The sequence below is a fragment of the Neofelis nebulosa genome, chromosome 8 (assembly GCF_028018385.1).
Source record: "Neofelis nebulosa isolate mNeoNeb1 chromosome 8, mNeoNeb1.pri, whole genome shotgun sequence".
Lineage (NCBI taxonomy): Eukaryota > Metazoa > Chordata > Mammalia > Carnivora > Felidae > Neofelis > Neofelis nebulosa.
Window position 1 is genome coordinate 121,850,274 of NC_080789.1, and position 22,622 is coordinate 121,872,895.

Genomic DNA, 22,622 nt, shown 5'->3' on the forward strand with positions numbered 1-22,622 from the left:
ATTTTGAGAGAGAGTGAGAGAGAACATACGCACGCGTGAGGAAGGGGCAGAGAGAAAGGGAGAGAGAGAATCTCAAGCAGGCCCCACACTTTCATCATGGAGCCCAATGCACAATTCGAACCCGCGAACTGTGAGGTCATGACCCGAGTGGACACCAAGAGTTGGGTGCTCCACTGACTGAGCCACCCACACGCCCCAAAGCAGAACCATTCTGAGAATCAAAATCCTTTGGCAAATGTAAACCTTAGCATTCTTACAAATAGATACATGGCCTCTTTGCCATAGTTGACCTTGAATGACAAGATTGTCACCAGGAATGGTGTTTCTCTCTTTGCGTCTGTCCCGCAAGCATGAAGATAATCCTCACTGACCCGCTGTTTTGCGAGTCTGGACACTTGCCGAGAATAGCTGACGACGCAAGAAGAGAAGCAGCTGTGCACGGGGAGCCGAAGCGGGGCGGCCTTGAGCAGGATGGGCGTTAAGGAATGCTGGGAAGACACACCCGCGTACAACTCGAAATGGTTTGGCAGGGCAGCAAAATGCTAGGGAGCAGCAGTAACGGACTGGGCGTTTTCCCAGAAGTCTTCAGAGAACCCAGTGGCACTTCACAAATGGTCACCCTGCCATATGCGTGGGGCATCATGACGGTTTCTAGCAGGTGGCTCTGCTTGCATGGGTGACGCATCAGGAGACTGTGGTGCCCTGTAGACCAAGCATCTTTTTCATACCAGGGCGCTTGAGCTGATGCTGTATATTGGGAGGGAGCTTCAGGTTTTCTGATAAACATAAATTATGTTTCGTTAAGACGGGGTTTTGTTTTGAGGTGGGAAATACCTGTAAGAGGACAAGGAGAGCCGGTGGGTATAATGTTTTATTGTGAATGTGAGATGTACGTAAAAGAGTGCAATGACACACACAAGTGCAGTTCAAGGAATACTGGTGAAACACATTGCATGTAAGCTTTTTTGGGAGGGGACAGAGAGAGATGCTTTAAAAGGTTTTTTGACAGTTTCCTTTGGACTGGCTAGGAGAAAAATCAAAGAATGGGGCAAAGGATATTTGTTGCCGATGGGCTGTTGATACCATAGATTTTGATGCTGGTTTTTCATTTAAAAAGCCCCAATTAGTAGTATCTTTGAGATTGGCTGAGTTTACTTTTTTTTTGAGAGAGAGAGAAGAGAGTATGTGTGAGCAGGGGAGAGGGGCATGGGGGGGAGGGTTGGGAGACAGAATCTTTTTTTTTTTTTTTTAATGTTTATGTATTTATTTTGACAGAGTGGGCATGTTAGTGGGGGAGGGGCAGAGACAGAGAATCCCAAGCAGGCTCCACGCTATCAGCGAGGAGCCCGACGCAGGGCTCGATCCCACAAATTGTGAGACCGTGACCCGAGCCAGAATTGAATCAGATGCTTAACCGCTTGAGCCACCCAGGCACCGTGAGAGAGAGTGAATCTTCAGGCTCCACACTCTGCAAGGAGCGTGATGTGTGGGGCTGGATCCCACGACCCTGGCGGGGATCATGACCTGAAATCAACAGTTGGACGTTCAACCGACTGAACCACCCAGGTGCCCCTAAATGTACATTTTTATCGTAAGCATTCATGGAATGCTTTGCAAACAGCAAACCAGTGGAGAAAATAAACTGAAAGATGGTTGGCCGCGCATCCGAAACCACAGGAGTCGGGAGTTGGCATACTCCTAAAACTCCCATAGTAGGGGAGTTACATTGGAAAATGTAAGGGAATGCATCTAGAACAAAAAGAGTCCGTGTTAAACGTAAAAGATACTGGGCTCCAAACTTCTTGTTGGTATTTGAGGATAGGATGATTCAGACTATTTCTAGTGGGGTCTGGGGCTGATGTGCTGCTACCTTTTGTAGCCAATGACAGCCAGGAAGTGCTGGGCAGTTCCAGCACAGGGATAAAGAAAACATTTCAAGATCGTACACTTTAAGAAAAACAAAGTTTAACTTTCAATTGAAGTATATACATGACATCCAATGTCATGTTAGTTTCAGGTGCATACCGTAGTGATTTGACAGTTCTAGACGTTACACCGTGGTCACCACAGTGAGTGTACTTACCATCTGTCACCATACAGTGTTATCACAATATTATTGACTAGGTCCTCTGGGCTGTACTTTTCATCCTCATGACTTATTTATCTTATAACTAGGGGAGTGTACCTCTTCATCCCCTTTTCCTGTTTGCCCATCCCCATCCCCTCCTTCTCTCTGGTCGCGATCAGATTGTTCTCTGGATTTGAGTCTGTTTCTGGTTTTGTTTGTTTGTTCACGTGCTTTGTTTTTTAGATCCCACATATAAGTGAAATCACACAGTATTTGCCTGTCTCCGTCTGACTTATTTCGCTCCGTGTAATGCCGTCAAGGTCCATCCATGTTGTCACAAAATTTCATTCTGTCACAAAAGATTTCATTCTTTGTTTATGGCTGGCTTATATACCATTGGATATATATACACCACATCTTCTTTATCAGTTTATCTGTCTGTGGACACTTAGATTGCTTCCATTTCTTGGCTATTGCAAATAATGCTGTAATAAACGTAAAGGTGAATATATCTTTTATTTTTTATAAATTTTTTTAACGTTTATTCATTTTTGAGAGACACAGAGAGACAGAGTGTGAATGGGAGAAGGCCAGAGAGAGAGGGAGACACAGAATCCGAAGCAGGATCCAGGCTCCGAGCTGTCAGCCCAGAGCCCGACGTGGGGCTCGAACTCACGAACCATGAGATCGTGGCCTCAGCCGAAGTCAGACGCTTAACCAACTGGGCCACCCAGGAGCCCCTGAATATATCTTTTTGAATTTGTGTTTTCATTTTCTTTGCATAAATACCCAGAGTGAAATTACGAGATCGTATAGTAATTCTATTTTTAATTTTTGAGGAATGCCCATACTGTTTTCCACAGAGGCTGCACCAAATTACTTTTCCACCAGCAGTCGCTCAGGGGTTCCCTTCTCTCAGCATCCATGCCGGCATTTCTTGTTTATTGCATTTTTGATGATGGCCGTTCTGACTGGTATGAGATGATATCTCATTGTGGTTTTGATTTGCATCTCCCTGATGATTAGTGATGTTGAGCATCTTTTCATGTGTCTGTCTGTTGGCCATCTGTATGTCTTCTTTGGAAAAAGCGTATTCAGGTCCTCTGCCCATTTTTTAATCAGATTTTTTTTTGGGGGGGGTGTTGAGTTGTAGGAGTTATTTATGTATTTTGGATATTAACACTTTATTGGATATATTATTTACAAGCGTATTCTCCCATTCCATATGTTGCCTTTTTGTTTCCTTGATTGTGCAAAAGCCTTTTATGTTGATGTAGTCCCAATATATTATTTTTGCTTTTTGTTGACCTTATTCGAGGAGATAGATCCAAAAAAATATCGTTAAGACCAATGTGCAAGAGAAAAAAAAAAAAAGACTAATGTGCAAGAGATTACTGCCTGTGTTTTCTTCTAGGAGCTTTATGGTTTCAGGTCTGACGTTTAGGTCTTTAATTCATTTTGAGTTTATTTTTATGTATGGTATCAGATAGTTATCCAATCCCATTCTATTGTGTGTGGCTCTCCAGTTTTCCCATAAAAGAGAGCGTTTTTCTCAACCTGTATTCTTCCCTCCTTTGTTGTAGATTAATTAACCATACAAGCATGGGTTCATTTCTGGGCTCTCCGTCCTTTTCTATTGATTTATGTATTTATTTTTGTGCCAGTACCATACTGTTTTGACCACTGTAGCTTACGATAGTATAGTTTGAAATGTGGGGCTGTGACACCTTCCGTTTTGTTCTTGTTTCTCAAGATTGCTTGGCTATACGGGGTCTTTTGTGGTTTGATACAAATTGTAGGGTTCTTTGTCCCAATTCTGTGAAAAATGCTTTCGGTATTTTGATAGGGGCTGCAGTCTGTAGACTGCTTTGGGTAATATGGACATTTAAAAAATACTGATTCTTCCCATTTATGAGCATTGTATATCTTTCCATTTATTTGTGGCATCGTCAGTTTCTTTCATCAATGTCTTCTAGTTTTCAGGGTACAGGTCTTTCACTCCCTTGGTTAAATCTGTTTCTGGGTATTTTATTCTTTTAGGTAAAACTGCTAGTGGGATTGTTTTCTTGATTTCTCTTTCTGCTAGTTCATTATTAGTGTCTAGGAATGCAACAGATCTCTATATATTAATTTTGTATTTTGCAACTTACTGAATTTATTTATTATTTCTAGTAGTTTTTTGGTGGAGTTTTTAGGTTTTCTATATGGTACTATTGCATCTACAAATAACAAGTGTTTTACTTCTTTCTTACCATTTTGGATTTTTTTTTTAATTTCTTTTTCTTGTCTTGATTGCCATGGCAAGGACTTCTAGTATTGTGTTGAATAAAGTGGCAAGAGTGGACATTACATCCTTGTGTTGTTCTTGACCTTAGAGGAAAAGCTTTCAGCTTTTTACCACTGAGTATAACGTTAGCTCTGGGTTTGTCATATATGGCCTTTATTGTATCAAGATATGATTCCTCTATCCTCTGTACCCACTTTATTGGGAGTTTTTATCATGAGTGACTGTTGAATTTCGTCAAATGTTTTTTCTGCATCTATTGAGATGATCATGTGATTTTTATCATTCCTTTTGTTAATGTGGTGTATCACAGTGATTTATGAATATTGAACTATCCTTGCATACCTGGAATAAATTTTACTTGATCATGGTGAGTGATCTTTTTAATGTATTGTTGAATTCAGTTTGCTAATATTTTGTTAAGGATTTTTGCATCTATGTTCATTAAGGATATTGACCTGTAATTCTCCTATTTTGTAGTGTCTTGGTTGGTTTTGGTATCAGGGTAATGCTGGCCGCATAGAATGAATTTGGAAATATTGTTTTCTCTTTATTTTTTGGGAATAGTTTGAGAAGGATAGGTAACTCTTAAAAAAAAATTTTTTTTTTAATGTTTATTTTTGAGAGAGAGAGAGAGACAGAGCACGTGCGGGGGAGGAGCAGAGAGAGAGGTTGACACAGAATCCAAAACAGGCTCCAGGCTCTGAGCTGTCAGCACAGAGCCCGACCCGGGGCCTGAACTCACAAACCATAAGATCATGACCTGAGCTGAAGCCAGACACTCAACTGACTGAGCCACCCAGGCGCCCTGGGATAGGTAACTATTTAAATGTTTGGTAGAATTCACCAGTGAAGGCATCTGGTCTTGGAGTTTTATTTGTTGGGAGTTTTTTGATTGCTCATTCAATTTTATACTAGCAACTGATTGGGGCGCCTGGGTGGCTCAGTCAGTTAAGCGGCCGACTTCGGCTCAGGTCATGATCTTGCAGTTAGTGAGTTTGAGCCCTGTGTTGGGCTCTGTGCTGACAGCTCAGAGCCTGGAGCCTCCTTCAGATTCTGTGTCTCCCGCCTCTTTCTACCCCTCCCCTGCTCACGCTCTGTGTCTCTCTTTTAGTAATAAATAAACACTAAAAAAAATTTATACTAGTAATTGATCTGTTCAGATTTTCTATTTTTTTCCTGGTTTAGTCTTGGAAGACTGTATGTTTCTAGGAATTTATCCATTTCTTCTAGATTGTCCAGTTGGGTGTATAATTTTTTGCAGTAGTCTCCTAATCCTTTGTACATCTGTGGTCTCAGTTGTAACTTCTCTTTCATTTCTGATTTTAAGTGAGTTCTCCCATTTTCTTGATGAATCTGGCTAAAGGTTTGTCAGTTTTGTTTATCTTTTCAAAGAACCAGCTCTTAATCTCATTGATCTCTTCTATTAGTTTTTTGTTCTTGTTTTTAGTTTCTACTTCGTTTCTTTCTTCTCTAATCTTTATTATTTCCTTCTTTATACTAATTTTGGGCTTTGTTCTTCTTTTTCTAGTTCGTTTAGGTATAAGGTTAGATTGTTTATTTGAGATTAGTCTTGTTTCTTGAGGTAGACCTGCATTGTTACAAACCTTCCTCTTAGAATTGCTTTTGCTGCAATCCGAAAGATGTTGAAATATTGTGTGTTTCCATTTCCATTTTTCTCCAAGTATTTTTTTTATTTTGTCATGGATTTTTTGGTGGTTTCATTAGTTGTTTAGTGGCATTGTTTTTTCTAGGTTTTTTTCTACTATTGTTTTTTTGAGTTTTTTTCTTGTAACTAATTTCTAGTTTCATATTGTTGTTGTCAGAAAAGAGATACTAAACCATGAGGAGAAATTAAAATGAAATAAGACTCTTCAGTCTTGAAAGATGAAGCCATGATTAAAAATAAAACAGGGGCGCCTGGGTGGCTCAGTCCGTTGAGCGTCCGACTTCGGCTCAGGTCATGATCTCACAGCTCGTGAGTTTAAGCCCCGCGTCGGACTCTGTGCTGACGGCTCGGAGCCTGGAGCCCGTTTCGGATTTTGTGCCTCCCTCTCCCTCTGCCCCAACCCACTCGCATTCTGTCTCTGTCTCTCTCAAAAATAAATAAACATTAAAAAATATTTTAAAAAATCAAAATAAATACAACAAAACAAAACATAGGCTAAATGTTTAGATTTCTTTTTTGTTTTTTAATGTTTGTTTATTCTGAGAGAGAGAGAGTGAGGGAGCAGGGGAGGGGTAGAGAGTGAGAGGGAGGAAGAGAGAGAATCCCAAGCAGGCTCCGTACTATTAGGATAGAGCCCTGCACAGGGTTTAATCCCAAGAACTGTGAGATTATGATCTGAGCCAGAATCAAGAGTTGGACACTTAACTGACCAAGCCACCCAGGTGTCCCTAGACTACTTCTTCTTCTTCTTTGTCTTGTCTTTTCTTTTTTCTTTTCGTTTCTCTCCTCTTCTCTTCCTTTCTTTGCTTTGCTTTGCTTTTTTCTAATCTTATTTTATTTATTTTTCAGTAAGCCCTATACCTAACATGGGGCCTGATTGAACTCACGACCCCAAGATCAAGTATCACATGCTTCTATGGAAGGAGCCTGTCAAGGTGCCCATATTTAGACTTCTTTATCAGACCCTGAAGAACTGAGCAAAAGATAGCTGTTAATGCTTGAGGGGAAAGTGTCTGATAAAAGAAAGTAACTTCAGTTTAATGTTTACAAAGCAGTTGTGCCGTTGTCATTCACTTGACCTTTCCACAACACTCGAGAGGAGAGGGGGCATGTGTTATTATTCACATTTGACAGACGAGAAAACAGCTCTGAGTGAGAAAGTGACTTGGCTAGGAGCACCTGGGTGGCTCAGTTGGTTAAGCTTCCGACTTCAGCTCAGGTCATGATCTCATGGTCCGTGAGTTCGAGCCCCACGTTGGGCTCTGTGCTGACAGCTCAGAGCCTGGAGCCTGCTTCACATTCTGTGTCTCCCTGTCTCTCTGACCTTCCCCCATTCATGCTCTGTCTCTCTCTGTCTCAAAAATAAATAAACATTAAAAAAAAAATTTAAAAAAAAACCTTAAAAAAAAAAAGAAAGTGACTTGGCTAAGCTGATACTCTAAAGGGTCAGGAGCAAATCCACCTCCGACTCAGGTCCTGGGTTCTTGTCCCTGCTTGGTGTTTAGAAAACTCAGAAGGATCAGTAGGTTCTGTGGACCGAGTCTCTCTGGTGACGTAAAGTGTGATGGCAAAGTGTAGGTACTGAAGGAGACCTGTAAAATGTGAATCCTATTAAGATGTTAAAGGGCAGGCCTGAAGCTGCGGTAGTAAGCATAACTTTGAAGAGTTGAGATCATAAGGAGCAATGTGTCATCTCATGGCTCCCCTTGTTAGTGGCTGAGGGTTTATTGACTTGATCGGATATAAAGTTTCCTCATTGTCATTTGTACTGTGCTGTAACATAAAATTAGCTTTTGCCTTTGTGTGTGTGTGTGTGTGTGTGTATGTGTGTGTGTGTGTGTGTGTGTGTGTGTGTGATGTGTGTGTGTGTGTGTGTGTGTGTGCGCACATGCATCAGAGAGAGATGGCCTCTCATAGGGCAAAACGCAGAAGGGTCCAGAAGATCAGTCTTGTGTGAAAACAGGCCTGCAGGTAACATGGTGGGTGATTGCACATTGTCCATGCCCTGGGTTAATGCCAGAATTTTCAGATGCATATGATGCATATTTAAAGATTATGGGACCATCTGTGTCTCTTCAGACGCCTGGTGAGAATCCCAGGCGTTCCAAACAAGGGTCAGCACGGTAGGTGAACCCCAGCTAACGTCAGCTTGTAGTCACCTGTCCCTGAATAGAGACTCTAGGAGCCGTATCTGAGTCCGGAGGAATTCACAAATTAGGCAGGTTTAATGTGAGAACAGATCCTCCTAGTATTTTAGAGGCCCTGTAGTAACATCTGTGTTTATTTTTTTTAATATTCTATTTATATTTAAGAGACAGAGAGACAGAGACAGAGCGTGAGCGGGGAAGGGGCAGAGAGAAAGGGAGACACAGAATTGGAAGCAGGCTCCAGGCTCCGAGCCATCAGCACAGAGCCCGACGGGTGGCTCGAACCCGCAGACTGAGAGATCATGACCTGAACGGAAGTTGGACACTCAACCGACTGAACCACCCAGGCGCCCCACTAAGGTTGAGTATTTTATACAGGAAATATATGTGGATGTTTGTATAAGGTGCTCAGTGGAGTATTTCACCTTTTGGCATTTGTATGGTATCTTTTGAATTAACTGTAGCACAAAGATTAGCTGACTGTGGCCTATGGGCCCAGTCTGGCCCACGGCCTGTTTTTACATGGCCCTTGAGCTAAGACTGGGTTTTGTATACATGCAAAAGAGTGGTTAAAAATTTTTTTTAAAGAAAAATATATCATTACTTGTGAAAATTATATAAAATTCAGATTTCAGTGTCCATAAATGTTTTATTGGATCACAGCCATATTCATTTGTTTGCGTATTGCCTATAGCTCCTTCTGTGCTAGTCAAACAGAATTGACTCGCTGTGACAGAGACCATACGGCCTGCAAAGCCTAGACTTTTTACTGGATATCCCTGCTCTTGCAAAATAATATTAATTTCTGAAATTAAGGTTCTCCCTTTTTTTGCCGTGACTTTTAAAAAACAGTAATGTTTTGGAACACAGAATCATTTGATTTTTGTTAAATGAAAGGGCCAACATTTTTTTCAGGCGAGTGAATCTCTTACTTTATAAGACAGGGGAAAATAGAGCCCACAGAGCCACAACCTTTTACCAAACACAAAGTGTTTCTATTAAGTATCTATCTCAGCGCCTGGGTGGCTCAGTCGGTCAAGTGTCTGACTTCAGCCCAGGTCACGATCTCATGACATTTGTGAGTTCGAGCCCCGCATCGGGCTCTGTGCTGACAGCTCAGAACCTGGAGCCTGCTTCAGATTCTGTGTCTCCCTCTCTCTCTGCCTCTCCCAACTCACACTCTGTCTCTCTCTCAAAAATAAATGAATATTAAAAAAAAAAAAAAAAAAGTATGTATCTCAATAGCCAAGGGCTCATTCTTTTGGATATAGTTTTCCTCTGGGCCTGCCCACACCTTGTCTGCAGATGGGTTCACCATCTGTTCCTCTGATTCCTTTATGCTCAAGAGATTTTTCTCCTCCCCTGGAATCTGGGCTGGCCCTCACTTTGACCAACAGAATGTGATGAACGCGGTGCCTTGTGACTTCAAGACACAGGCCTTTAGAAGCCTCGCAGCTTCTGTTTGGCCCTCTTAACAACCTGCCACCAAGTCAAAGAGGCGTGAGCTGGACTAGGAGAAGGGACCTGGTGGAAAAGGAAAGACCCAGTCCAGCTGACAGACACCCCGGGGACTCAGAGGTAAGAGCGGGTCACCTTGGATAGCTCAGACTGTATGGAAACACTTCATGCCTGAGCCCCTACTCAGATTCTGGACCCTTGTAAAATTGGGAGCCAAATAAGATGGGGGTTGTTTGAAGCCGCTGAGTTTTGGAGTATCCTGTTACGCAGTATTATCTAGGTGAAACAGTTTGAGATGTATGGGACTTTTTACCAGGAAAAACAAAAAGAGATATCCGTTAATATAGGGCGTTAATAAACTGTAGTTACATACGTTGCAGTGCCGTGCTTGACTTCCTCGTGCATGTGGTTCATCTGAAAAATCAAGTCGTTATTTTTATGATTAAAGAAGTGTGTGCATGCTCGGGGCTCCTGGCCGGCTCAGTCTGTAGACCGTGCAACTCTTGGTCTCCGGGTTGTGAGTCCAAGGCCAATGTTGAGCATGGAGCCTGCTGAAAGGAAAGGAAAGGAAAGAAAGGAAGGAAGGAAGGAAGGAAGGAAGGAAGGAAGGAAGGAAGGAAGGAAGGAAGGAAGGGAAAAGTAATACATGCTTATTAGAGAAAACTTAGAAAAAGGAAATTCTATGGTTTTTTTTTTTTTTGCATTTATTTATTTTGAGAGAGACAGGGAGACAGCGTGAGTGGGGGAGGGGCAGAGAGAGAGGGAGACAGAGAACCCCAAGCAGGCTCCATGCTGTCAGCGCAGAGCCCGACACAGGGCTCCATCCCAGGAAGCTGCGATGTCATGACCTGAGCCAAAACCAAGAGTCGGACCCCTAACCCAACTGAGCCCCATCCAGGTTTCCTAGATAAAGAAAATTCTAAAGCCCAGTGTTTAAATTGCTCACAATTCCACCATCTAGGCTAGAGGATCATTGTTAGTTCCAGCCTTTTCTTTATAAAGTCTTATCTTGTTAAGTTATAAATATATATCGTTTTGTACTCTGCTTTAGTTTTGTAATACTATACCATCATGAAATATATTTCACAAGCATGATTTTGAATGACCACAGTGGCTTATTTAAGTGGACAGTAAAAAATTCACATAATTAAAATCCAAGTACCTGGTCCTCATTTTCCATTTTTAGGTTTGCTAGTTAGAGAATTTTTTAAAAAGCGAACCTTTTTTTAATTTTTTATTTAATTTTTATTTTAGAGCGAGAGAGAGAGAGAGAGAGGGAGAGAGCAAACTGGGGGGAGGAGCGGGGAGGGGGGAGAGGGAGAGAGCACAAACTGGGGAGAGGAGCAGAGGGGGAGAGAGAGAGAGAGAGAATGAGAGAATCTTAAGCAGGCTGTACGCTCAGCATGGAGCCCCACGTGGGGCTCGATCCCACAACTCTGGGATCATGACTTGAGCTGAAATCAAGAGTCGGACGCCCAACTGACTGAGCCACCCAGGCACTTCTGAAAAGCAACCCATTTTTTAAAAACTGCTTTGTTGAGCTGTAATTCACATGTAATACAAATGTACAATGTAAAATCCATTTGAAGTGTACAATTCAGTGTTTCTTAGTAGTCTTACAGGCTTCTGTAACCGTTGTCACAATCTGATTTTAGAACATTTTCATCCCCTCTAAAAGAGACCAAACCTCCCGTCCCTTCCAGCCCCTACCCCCAGCGCTAGGCAACCACAAATCTACTTCCTGCCTCTGTCGGTTTGCGTGTGGTCGCTTGTGACTGGCTTCTTTCACTTAGCATAATGTTTTCAAGGTTCATCTATGTTGCAGCATGTGGCATCGCTTCCTTCCTGTTGATTGTTGAGTAATATTCTGTTGTATGGACGGACCATGGTGTCTTTGTGCATTCATCAGTTGATGTCTGTTTGGGTTGTTTAGACCTTTTGGGTTATTGTGAATAATGCTGTGTGGACATATGTTTTCATTTCTCTTGGGTGTATCCGAGGAGCGAAATCTTTGGGTCCTACGGTAACTCTCTGTCTAACACGCCAAGGGCTTGCCAGACATTTTTCCAAAGCAGTTGTATCCCTTTGCTTATCAGCACGGATGTATCAGGTCTCTGGTTTCACTACGTCCTTGCTCATGCTTCCTAACGTCTTCGGGATTTACAGCTGTCCTAGTGGAGGGCAGTGGTATTTCACTGTGGTTTTCATTCTCATTTCCCTCATGGCTAATGATGTTGACCCTCTTTTCATGTGCTTATTGGCCACATTCATCTCTCTCTCTCTCTCTCTCTTTTTTTTTTTTTACAGAATGACTCATTTTTGAGAGAGAGAAAGAAAACACAAGTGGAGGGGGGCAGAGAGAGAAAGGTAGAGAAACAATCCCAAGCAGGCTCTACACTGTCAGCCCAGAGCCCGAGGCGTGGCTTGAACTCAGGAACCGTGAGATCATGACCTGAGCCGAAGTCAGACACTTAACCAGCTGAGCCACCCGGGTGCCCCTGCATCTTTTTTTGAAGAAGTGTGTCTTTTTTTGGAGCAATATATTTTGTCCATTTTTAAATTGGGTTATTTGTCTTTAGTATTGAGTTGTAAAAACTCTTCCAGATAGAAGACCGTTATGAGAGATGTAATTTGCAAATCTCATCTCCCATTTGGTGGGTTTCTCTCCCTTTCTTGATAGCATTGTTTGCAGCATTAACATTTTCAGTTTTGACCTAGTCTGCCAGTTTATCTATTTTTTTTTTTTGTGGTTGTTGCTTCTGTCTTTGATGTCATATAATTACCTAAACCAAGATCACAAAGCTTTTAGAGAATTTGTAAAGACGTTATTTTACTCCACAGCTAGTACTGCTAGGTTTTTTATTTGTTCATTTTAAATTGTAAACCCTTTTGGGACAATACATATAGTGCACATTCATTTTAATAGCTGCATAATATTCCGTGCTATAAATATGCCTGAATGTATTCAACCATTATCTATTGATGGGCAAAAAGTCTTATTTCCAGTTTTTTGGGTTTGCCCCAAACAAGACTGCAAAAGTCCTTGTACATTTATTATTTTGTTTCTGGCGCCTTTGTTCCTGCAGAATACATTGCCTAGGATGGAATGGGCAGCTTTCTTCAAAATCTAAGTAGCTGAGATTTGTTCTGTATTGGAACATGGATACTCTCGGCAGCCGATTAGGAAAAAAGATTATGAATCTACTGTAAGCGAACTTTTCATCACGGTAAATTCATTTCAGAGAGCAGGGTTGCCCTCATGATTCTTTGCTTTTTCAAAAGCTTGTTTTCTTTAGGGTGGGAGAAGACTGCTTCCCATACAGCAACAGAGTAACAGAAATACAGAAAGGTTTGGAAATAGCCACCAAGAAAAGTATGCCAGTGAGCCCTGCCTTCCGTTTGGATTTATTGTTTGTGGGGTTTTTTGGCCATGTGTTGCTGAAACAGAATTTAGGGACCTCATAAAGATACACACACACCCAGGGTATGTCGGGTGTAAACTTATGGGATCCCCCTGGGGAGCCAGTGCTGGCTCTTTGCTGAGGTCTGGTTAACGCATATTTAATTTCTTATGTATTACTGAAAAGGGGATTGGCAGGGCTAAAAGTCATGCACCTGATATTTTTAGGCCACTGTGACAGAATAGGGACATGTAAAAAATAAAAGTCAAACAATTAAAAGTGAATGTAATTTTTGTTACGTTTTATTCATACTGGTTTAAAAGGAGCGAGAAAGGGAAACTGCTTGGGGCTTTAACTGATGTGCTGGCTCCTAACATAATTAAATGGTCAGCTTTTCATTTAGAAGAACCAGAGTGGCAGGGAATGTTCTAGTATTTTTAGATTCTTTTTCTCTAGAGCCCTAATGGCCTATCATGTTGACTCTTCATTGGAACACACTTGCCTCTTTGTAATAAACCTTCAGATTGTTGCTGTTATTTAGACTTTGGTAGGGGGCTACTTTAGTGTCTTGGTGGCTGATTAAGATGCTAAGTTATATCTTAGGGTTTTGGGTTTTTTTAATGTTTATTTATTTATTTTGAAAGAGAGAGCGAGCGTGCATGCATGCACACCACACTAGCAGGGTAAGGACAGAGAGTGGGGCCGGTGGGGGGGGGGGGGCGGTGTTGGAGGAGAGAGAATCCCAAGCAGGCTCCACACTGTCAGCACAGAGCCTGACATGGGGCTGGATCTCCCGGATCAAGAGATCATGACCTGAGCTGAAATCGAGAGTCAGTCAACCGACTGAGCCACCTAGGTGCCCCCATCTTAGTGTTATTTTAAAAATTTATCTGATGGTTTTAGGCTCTGTTACTGATTGGTTTGAGTTTAACCAAGCAAATGGCCAAGTAGGAAACTGTCAACCAGGGGTGCTTTTGAAGGCTTTTGTTTTTCTTTTACTATTAATGGAAACTTTAAAATATTTCAAGAGCAGAGAGAATAGTGTACTGAACCCCCATGAACCTCTGACTCATCTTCAACGTTTTATCATCTCGGAGCCAATTCTGTCTCATTGTTCTGCTCAGCCCAAATGGCAGCCACCAGTCACCTGCGGCTGCTCCCAGTTGAGGTGTGAGCCACATCCTCCCCAACGGTTTGCAAGTTATCTCCCTCCCGGGAGCTCTTAATTCTTCCCCAACCCTCCCTGGTAAGCACAAAACCTCCCCCTTCCCCACCCCTCATCCTCCTCTCCATAAGCTTGTTTGTTTCCTTTGTAACACTTGCACGACTTTCCTTTGTAACACTTGCACGACTTGTAGTTATTTAATTATTTGACTTGCCTGGTAAGTTTCAATCTGACTCTCTACGGTAACAGAACCTCCAGGAGGACCCTGGTGGGGGGGGGGGGCGGGAATCGGTGACTCCCCCGTAGTGATTCTGAGGCGATTCCCTTGTGAGCACACACACCGTGGCAGGAATGCCCAACCCAGGTGGACCTAACCCCTCTCTCACAAAGCATGTATGTTGTAATCACCTTTACTATCTTGATGTGAAACTCAGAGATTATAGAAATTATCTATACACATAATTTTAAGAAATGAATGTAATGGCCTAACTATAACATCAAAGAAAGTATAAGGAATTTGTAATAAAATAACGTGTTTTTGCCCCCCCCCCCCCCCCGCCCATTTCTAGTATTGGCAGTGTGGTTTGTGTTAAACTAACCCTTTCTGCTAGATAGTCTTAAACTCTGGTTTATGTCTTTATAACACATACGAACAGTAGTAACGGTCCTGAACTGCTTGGTCCCTCGGTCACTTTCAGGTCTCTGCTAAGAATTACCAGAGTCTGGCTCGAGTCCCTTACACAACAGCAGCGCGCCCCCCCCCCCCCCCAACACTTACCATCCCTCTTAACTCAGCCTTTCCCCCCCGCGTAGCACTGGGTACCACCTGACATTCTCTGTATTTTTTTTTCATTGCCTATTTCCTCCCACTAAGACGCTCCACGAAGGCAAGGGAATTTTCTCTTGAAAACCCTCAGCACCTACCACAGTGTGCGGAATGCAGCAGGCATTCGGGAGAGGTTCTGAAGCAAATGAATCCTTCGTGCTCTCTCTTGTGCTATGATCCTTCAGCAAGAAGGGCTTATGAGGAGCTGGATTTTGAGCTACTCTCCAAAACGGCTCCCTCATCGGCACATCCTTGAGACGAGGCATTCCCTCTATTTAATCTTTTACCCTTGTTCTGCCATATTGGACAGTTGCTTGTAGAGGGAGGTGGTGTACCAGATGAAGAGAGTCGTCACCTGTAACGTACTTGCTCGTGTCACATTCAGATTTTTAGGATACCCCTCTCGATCCGAGATGGCGAGCTGAGAGGTGATCAGGTTGTCAGGTTGATTCTGACTCAGGATGGACAAGGACTTGATGTCTTGGAGGGTCACATTGCTGGTTGGCATCAAGACATCAGTAATGGAAAGTTCTGTCGGTCCCAGTTCCTAAAATAAGGGATGCAGTCTTTATTTGCCATTTAGGGGAACTTGGTAGACTTTTATGAAGTAGAAGAAACTTTGCGAAATGAAAGCACATGTTATCTGGGAATAATATTACGGGATAATAACTTTTGAAAAATCCTCTACGTTGAACGCTAAGAGGAGACCTAAAGAGGAGAGGCATGAGGAGGAGGAGACGAACTGCCAGCTGCCATTCTAGAACATGGAGATGGCATTGGGGGACGGGGGTGGTGGCTGTGAGATGGCAATAGTTTGTTCATTTGCCTGTGAATGGTACCTGGGAGATACTGACCAGCATCCCAAAGAATTTAAGTAATAGATCATGTACAGTGGGTTCTGTTACTTCACCAAAGTGTAAACCCGTTTCCTTTTTTCCAAGTCAGGAAATACAAAAGAAATAGCGTGAGAGGATGGTGACCGAGGTTTAATGAGGCTTGAACGTTTCCTGGCCTTGTTTCTCTCCTCCGAACACTCTGTGGAGTGGACATGACAGCCAGCTTGGGGACTGGTAGTTCCTGTGTCATAAGAAATGTGTCACACTGATCATTTAAGGGAACCATCTTGCTTGTTAAGGAGATTCTTTTCCTTACTTACAATGCCTTGTGTACTGGCCTTTCTTATTTGCTGTTTTTTCTCAACAGTGCTGTAAGAGTTAAGGCAAAGGTAATAATACTACCTCGTAATGGTGGCTATAATAGAAGAATCCCATTTGCTTGCTACTTTTCTCCACTGTTGTGTTAATACAAACGTTGTTTTCCCATACTCAATCAATATGCCAATCAATACTGTATGAACAATAAGCAATGTAAATGGTAAGAACGAAGGACCAGAAAGATGTCACATAACCAATGATGACCTCCCTGAGCTCTGTTCTCTGAAGGCAATTAATTAAGTTCTCTTTGATTAATGGGTACCTTAGCTACCTTCTACCTGCCTATGAAAAGTATAGTTGGTAACTTCTTAATAAAACGACACTGGTTGGGAATGCAAGCTGGTGCAGCCACTCTGGAAAACAGTATGGAGGTTCCTCAAAACACTAAAAATAGAACTACCCTATGACCCAGCAATTGCACTACTAGGCATTTATCCACGGGATACAGGTGCGCTGTTTCGAAGGGACACATGCACCCCCATGTTTATAGCAGCACTATGAACAATAGCCAAAGTATGGAAATAATGGTTGGATGGATGGATGGATGGATGGATGGATAGATAAAGAAGATGTGGTGTATATGCACAATGGAGTATTACTCGGCAATCAAAAAGAATGAAATCTTGCCATTTACAGCTACGTGGATGGACCTGGAGGGTATTATGCTCAGTGCAATTAGTCAGTCAGAGAAAGACAAAAATCATATGACTTCAGTCATATGAGGATTTTAAGAGACAAAACAGATGAACATAAGGGAAGGGAAGCAAAAATAATATAAAAACAGGGAGGGGGCCAAAACAGAAGAAACTCATAAATATGGAGAACAAACTGAGGGTTACGGGAGGGGTTGTGGGAGGGGGGATGGGCTAAATGGGTCAGGGGCACTAAGGAGTCTACTCCTGAAATCATTGTTGCACTCTATGCTAATTTGGATGCAAATTTTAAAAAATTTAAAAAAAAAAAAAAAAAGACACTGGTTAGTAGCCCAGTAGCCCAAATAAATGTTTTTAATGTTCTAAGGAATGTACACTTATAAAATTCCATTTTCAGAAGATCTTTTCATGGGTCATCAGCTGAGACCAAGAGTAAAGAGCTGCACCTCGCTTAGAAACTACTGGAGTAAAGTGCGTACGCGATAAATACTGCGTGCATACTTGGGTGGTGGAAGGAACGAACTTTGGTCAGTGAAAACCAATGATCTCCCCTTTTTTTGTTCCCACGTGTCTTCTCTCTCCCTCTCCGAGCACTGTAGCATGATTCTTAGGAGTAGAGGTGTCTGATAAGCATGGAAATAGTGCTTTTGAAGGCAGGGTTCACCAAAAGAAAGTGACCGAAGACAAAAGGGATTGTTCGCAAGTAGCATCTGTATCAACAGATGGGAAGACTAGTCAATGTGTCTGTCATCAATACCTGCCACGTGCAAGTCCGCGTCCAAGGGTCTACCAGTTGCTCTAAGTCTAAGAAATTAAGGAAAGTGGAGGTCTGTGTCCCTGTGGTTAAATATTTCGTGGCCAGCATCACGGGCTAGGTGTGACACCATAATTAGGTGGCAGATGAAAAGCAAAGGTTCCATGTATGGCCAAGAGGGTGGGGTAAAGAGGCCGTGCTTGCACAGCACATTCCTGCAGAAAATAAGTTGATCTTTCAGTTGGTGGAACGACTCTTCATTTGGCTGTAATATTCCTCCGGGAGGGCTTCGTGAATTCAATAAAACAAAGCTCCAGAAAAACCTATTCTGTTTGAGGGAATATATAATTAACCCATAGAAATTAGTGCCATCCAGTATATTACTGAGGAAAAAAAAAAAAGGATTAAATACCGGTATGAATAAAAATAGTGTCTGTTATTGTTCTCTCTGGGATAAAATTACCAGGACTGCCAATCGTGCTGCTTGAGGGTCTGGTTTGTTATTGGCTGGGTTGGGAACAGCGCTTTCTGTCTCCCTGTTACATAATGATCCATAGTCAGGTGAATAGCGGGATTCCTCCCTCCCCACCCCCCACCCCCAACTTTTGCCAGATGGGCCGGCTGTGAGCCACTACAGTTACAGAAAAGGCAGTTATGGTTGTGTTGGAGTTACGTCTGGTGTATGTTAAAATGCTGTTAGAATAATTTTTGTACCTTTCAAAATTCCTTTCTGCACGTTGCACACCGTCCCGTCTGGAAGCTAGACCTGCGGAGCCGAGCCCAGGACACGTGGTTCTAGTCCGAGGTCTACCTTTGACTGCGGTGGTTAATTAATAAACGTCGATCGCATTTTCCTGCATTAAGTTCCGAACAAACAAAAAAGCGTAACACCCAGTTCCTGCCTGTAAGGAATCGGTTCAGTGGGAGGGTCACCCACGCAAACACAATGGTCACGTGTGACGGACGGTTTTGCAGCATCAGGGAAGGAACCCACACCACCCCTGGTGGGGCGCAGCGGGGCGTGGCCTCCCTGGGGCTCAGGGGACTCTCGGGGCCTTCAGGCCAGAGGCATAAGTCCTAATCGCAAAAGTCCTAGTACCCAGGTGTGTTCAGAGGAGCCAGGGCTCCTCCACAGGCGGCCCTGCACGGGGGAGCAGGGGCAAGGCTGCAGGAATGAGATCTCTGGATCTCGGTTTCTGCCCCTGAAGATGGGGCTGTGCCGACACCACAAGACTGCTAAGGAACTCGCTCGTTGTCTTGAAGACTTGCACAAGGCCGCTGCCGGGAAGAAAAACGGAACTTTCATTTGCCTTCACCCATCTAGGGTTCGTTGGCCAAGGCCCTATAAATTAGACTGACAAAAGACAGATTAACAGGAAAAAAACAAACACAAGCTTATTAACATGCTGTTACAGTTAACAGTCACAGCCACAGTTATAAGCACCCAGTGATAAGTAGCAAAGGAATGGTTAGAATTTGGGTCCACACACCTAGTTTAGGGGAGAAAGGGAGGGAGAGAGGGGACTTTTGGAAAGGCACATGGCATTTTGGAAAGATCAGCGGGCCCTTGGGAGAATCAATGGGAGACGAGATAGTTTGTGACAAAGTCTGGGTGTGGTGCTGAGTTCTCTCTGAGAAGAGAAGGTCTGAGTTGCTCTGGGGGAGCAGAATTGAGTTCTGCTTTGGGGCAGGTACGGGATTTCCAGAACTCAGATGCCTTCAGTTCAGAAGAATTTGTATGCGTCACTGGTATATTTTGGGGTGGGACATGCTAATCCTTTTTTGCTGCTCCTTGATCAATAACCTATTAACCTCCCAGCCCACCATTTTAGAGTGTTGAGGTCTGAGTATTTACTGTCTGGAGTTGACAGCATTTTGGGGGGGACATTCTAATTCAAGGTTGGCATGACTCATGATTGAGTTATCAGACTCTTCTTTTTCTCTTTGTGTAGTATCAGTTGGTCTTTATCTCTGTCTTGTGCAGGCTGCCGTCTTGCTTTCTGCCCGTTCTTAATCCGTCCTTCTGGAATTTATCTCTGCCGCCATCTCCTCTGGACAAGTGTTCATTTCTGTTTCCCCTGGCCCTTCCCCAGTTCCCACACGCTTGGCTGGATTTGTCCCTGAAACGTCTCAGGTGCACCTTTGACGGACGTGCCTGGTATCTTCAAGCATTTGTATTAGTGTGAAACGTGCATGAGTAAGAAACTGATGCGAACATGTTCTTAAGGTTAAACCACCGTGGATAAGGAATCTCTTCATCCATTTTTCTAATTCCCTGGAAGCAGTGCAGAGGTGTAAACCGGTTTCCTGTTCAGATAGATTCCCTACGTTGGAGTCTGTGCTTTCAGCCCCATCCCTCCCTGAGGGGTTCTTTGGGACAGCCAGCAGGGGCTTGGTGCTCCCAGTGCTCCTGCTGATGTATTATTCATGGTGTAATGAGATTCAAGGTGTTGGATGGCTAGGTTCCTTGGTCTTTATCCTTAAGAGAAAAAGAATGACAAGGAGTCTTTTTGGAGGAAGAACCTTTGCTTTTCGTTGGTTTTTGTTGTTAGAGAATGTATGCAAAACATAGCTGTATATTTTTATAATAATTTTGATTCCACTGAAACCTTGGGTGCCAAAAGAGATTATTTCCTATTAACATGTTATTAGTTATTTTGATAATTTATTCTTCCTAGTGGGTACTTGTCCAAACATTTTTTTTGTTTAATGGTAACAGGCCTGCCTACTTCCTGAAAGAACAACAGCTTCTTTACATTCAACTAGAAAAATGTTCTTGGAGGAAAGTCCTAGACTGTCTATGTGTGTGTGTGTGTGTGTGTGTGTGTGTGTGTGTGTGTGTGGACATGTAGATTCTAACTAAATCTGGACATTAAGGCAATTCAAAGTGAGAACTGTCTCTTCTCAGTAACCCTTTTCCAAGCCTCAACTTCAGTGACATTTCCTCAAAAAGGCCCGCCGCACTGGCCCCTCAGCTCTGACTGTACCCTGTGTAACTGCTCACATCCGCTGTAACTATTCACACAGCCTTCAAGCTTCGAGGGGCCTGGGCGATCTCATTTCCTGCCGTGCCTCCCACTGTGCCCACACTCTGGCTGCCGCCTTCCAGCCAGACGCCCTGATCCCTGAGCATGTGGTGGTGAAAATTAAAGGAGATGGTTGAGGTGAAAGCCTTAGAACAGTGGCTGACCATAGTAAGTCATCAACATCCATCATCAATGTGCTGTCTCCATCCAGAGGAGACCAGTAGTTAAGGTTCATTAGATCTTTCCTCCCTTCTTTCTTTGCATTTTAATTCAAATTTCTTTCTGTGAATTGTTTATTGCCAAGGACGTTAAGTAAATAGTTTTGAATTCACCATTTTGACAGTATTTCAGATAAATATATATCTTTTTAAAGGCTTTTCTATTTTAAGTAATCTCTACACCCAACATGGGGCTCGAACTCACAACCCCAAGGTCAAGAGTCACATGCTGTACCGACTGAGCCAGCCAGGCACCCCTAGACGAATATATTTTTATTTTGTGTATGTGTATAAATACCTATATGTATTCTGTATACGCATACCTATGTATATATAAAATGTTTTCCCCAGCTCTTCTCTAAGAAATTTCCGGAAACACTGGTATTCACCACCGGGTCTGGTTGGGTCCCGGAACAGTCATTGCTGCTGGATGCCCGGAGTGGTCGCGCTGGTCCGACGCTTCCTTCTCTGGTTTCTCTTCCCCCCCAAGTCTGTTCATTTCAGGAGCTTTGTGCTCACTGCATCTATGACAATATTTGCCATCAGTTTCCAGTGTCACACTTACATTAGAAGCCAATCAACTGGTTTCCCTTTTTCTTTCTTTCTTTCTTTCTTTCTTTCTTTCTTTCTTTCTTTCTTTCTTTCTTTCTTTCTTTCTCTGTCTCTTTCTTCCTTCCTTCTTTTCTCTTCCTTCCTTCCTTCCTTCCTTCCTTCCTTCCTTCCTTTCTTTCTTTCTTTCTTTCTTTCTTTCTTTCTTTCTTTCTTTCTTTCTTTCTTTCTTTCTTTCTTCCAGTTAGAGGTTGGAACTATGCTACCATCCCTGGCAAGACTTTTTGGTCTCTTTTCCACCAGAAGCCAGCCCTGCTCTGAACTCAGGTGGAGACACATCTGTAACCAGACCCGTCCTTCCTCCTGCCCCTTTTCCTAGCTCGGTTTCCATTCAGACAGGTGGGGGTTTTTCAGTTATGCATATGACTCTCTCCTTCCCTCGTTTTTGATCTCCAACCTCTCCTGTTTTCCATTTTATGCCTTCTCTTTGTATACCAAAAAATCTCCCCTGGTTATAGTTGAAAAACATGTAGTTAGCACCTGTGACACTTAACCATCAGAGAGTTTTGGAACCATATGTTTTGAAGTAAAATGAGGCTTTCATAGAGTGTCCTTAGTCTCCAGAGCTCTTGAAAGCTCCATGGAGATGTTAAATGGTCTTTCTCTTTAGTTACACGTGCTTTCCCTAAACCAAATGTACACTGATAATTTTCTATATGATAACAGTGTATTATCACCTAGCAGCAAAAGAATGGCTATTGAAACCAGGAGTGTTTTACTGAGAAAAAAGCATATTAAGTAGATAATAGAATTTACAGAAGCCAGACAGGAAGATATATTCCCAAAGTTTGCTATTAGGTTATTTCATTTGCTTGTTTTAACAAAAACAGCCCCAACTATGTTTTGCCTCAAGCACTAGGCTTCCAGAGACGTAAATACGTCATATAATTTCCATTACTGTTTTCTTTAGCAGAATCTTTTGACTTTTATTTTGTTATTATTATTTTAGCTTATTATTTATTTTCAGAGAGAGAGTGGGAGGGGCAGAGGGGAAAGAGAGAGAGAGAGAGAGAGAGAGAGGAAGAGAATCCCAAGCAGGCTCCACACTGTCAGTGCAGAGCGCGATGCAGGGCTGGGACCCACGGACTGTGAGATAACGACCTGAGCCCAAATCAAGAGTCGGACGCTCA

The 22,622-nt window shown here is 42.8% G+C and overlaps 1 protein-coding gene and 1 long non-coding RNA gene across 8 annotated transcripts in view; one reads left to right on the plus strand and one right to left on the minus strand.

The window, feature by feature from the left end:
* PIP4K2A (phosphatidylinositol-5-phosphate 4-kinase type 2 alpha) overlaps window positions 1-22,622 on the plus strand; it is a 186,099-nt gene that overhangs the window by 31,553 nt on the left and 131,924 nt on the right. The window contains exon 1 of one of the 4 annotated variants that reach the window (XM_058681715.1): window positions 9,428-9,746. The exons of the other annotated variants lie outside the window; for them this stretch is intronic. The gene's annotated coding sequence lies outside the window, so the exon portion shown is untranslated. Of the gene's footprint in view, window positions 1-9,427; window positions 9,747-22,622 lie in introns of those variants that run through there. 4 annotated transcript variants of the gene reach the window in all.
* LOC131483510 (uncharacterized) lies at window positions 1,279-18,548 on the minus strand. Of its 4 annotated transcripts, none has more exons than XR_009247750.1 (4): window positions 18,354-18,548; window positions 15,117-15,565; window positions 10,000-10,174; window positions 1,279-1,524 (listed from the first exon to the last, which is right to left on the minus strand). It is a non-coding gene; the product is annotated as an uncharacterized LOC131483510 (long non-coding RNA). The 4 variants fall into 4 exon arrangements; XR_009247751.1 differs by having other exon boundaries at window positions 1,281-1,524; window positions 10,000-10,040; XR_009247749.1 differs by lacking the exon at window positions 10,000-10,174 and having other exon boundaries at window positions 1,284-1,524.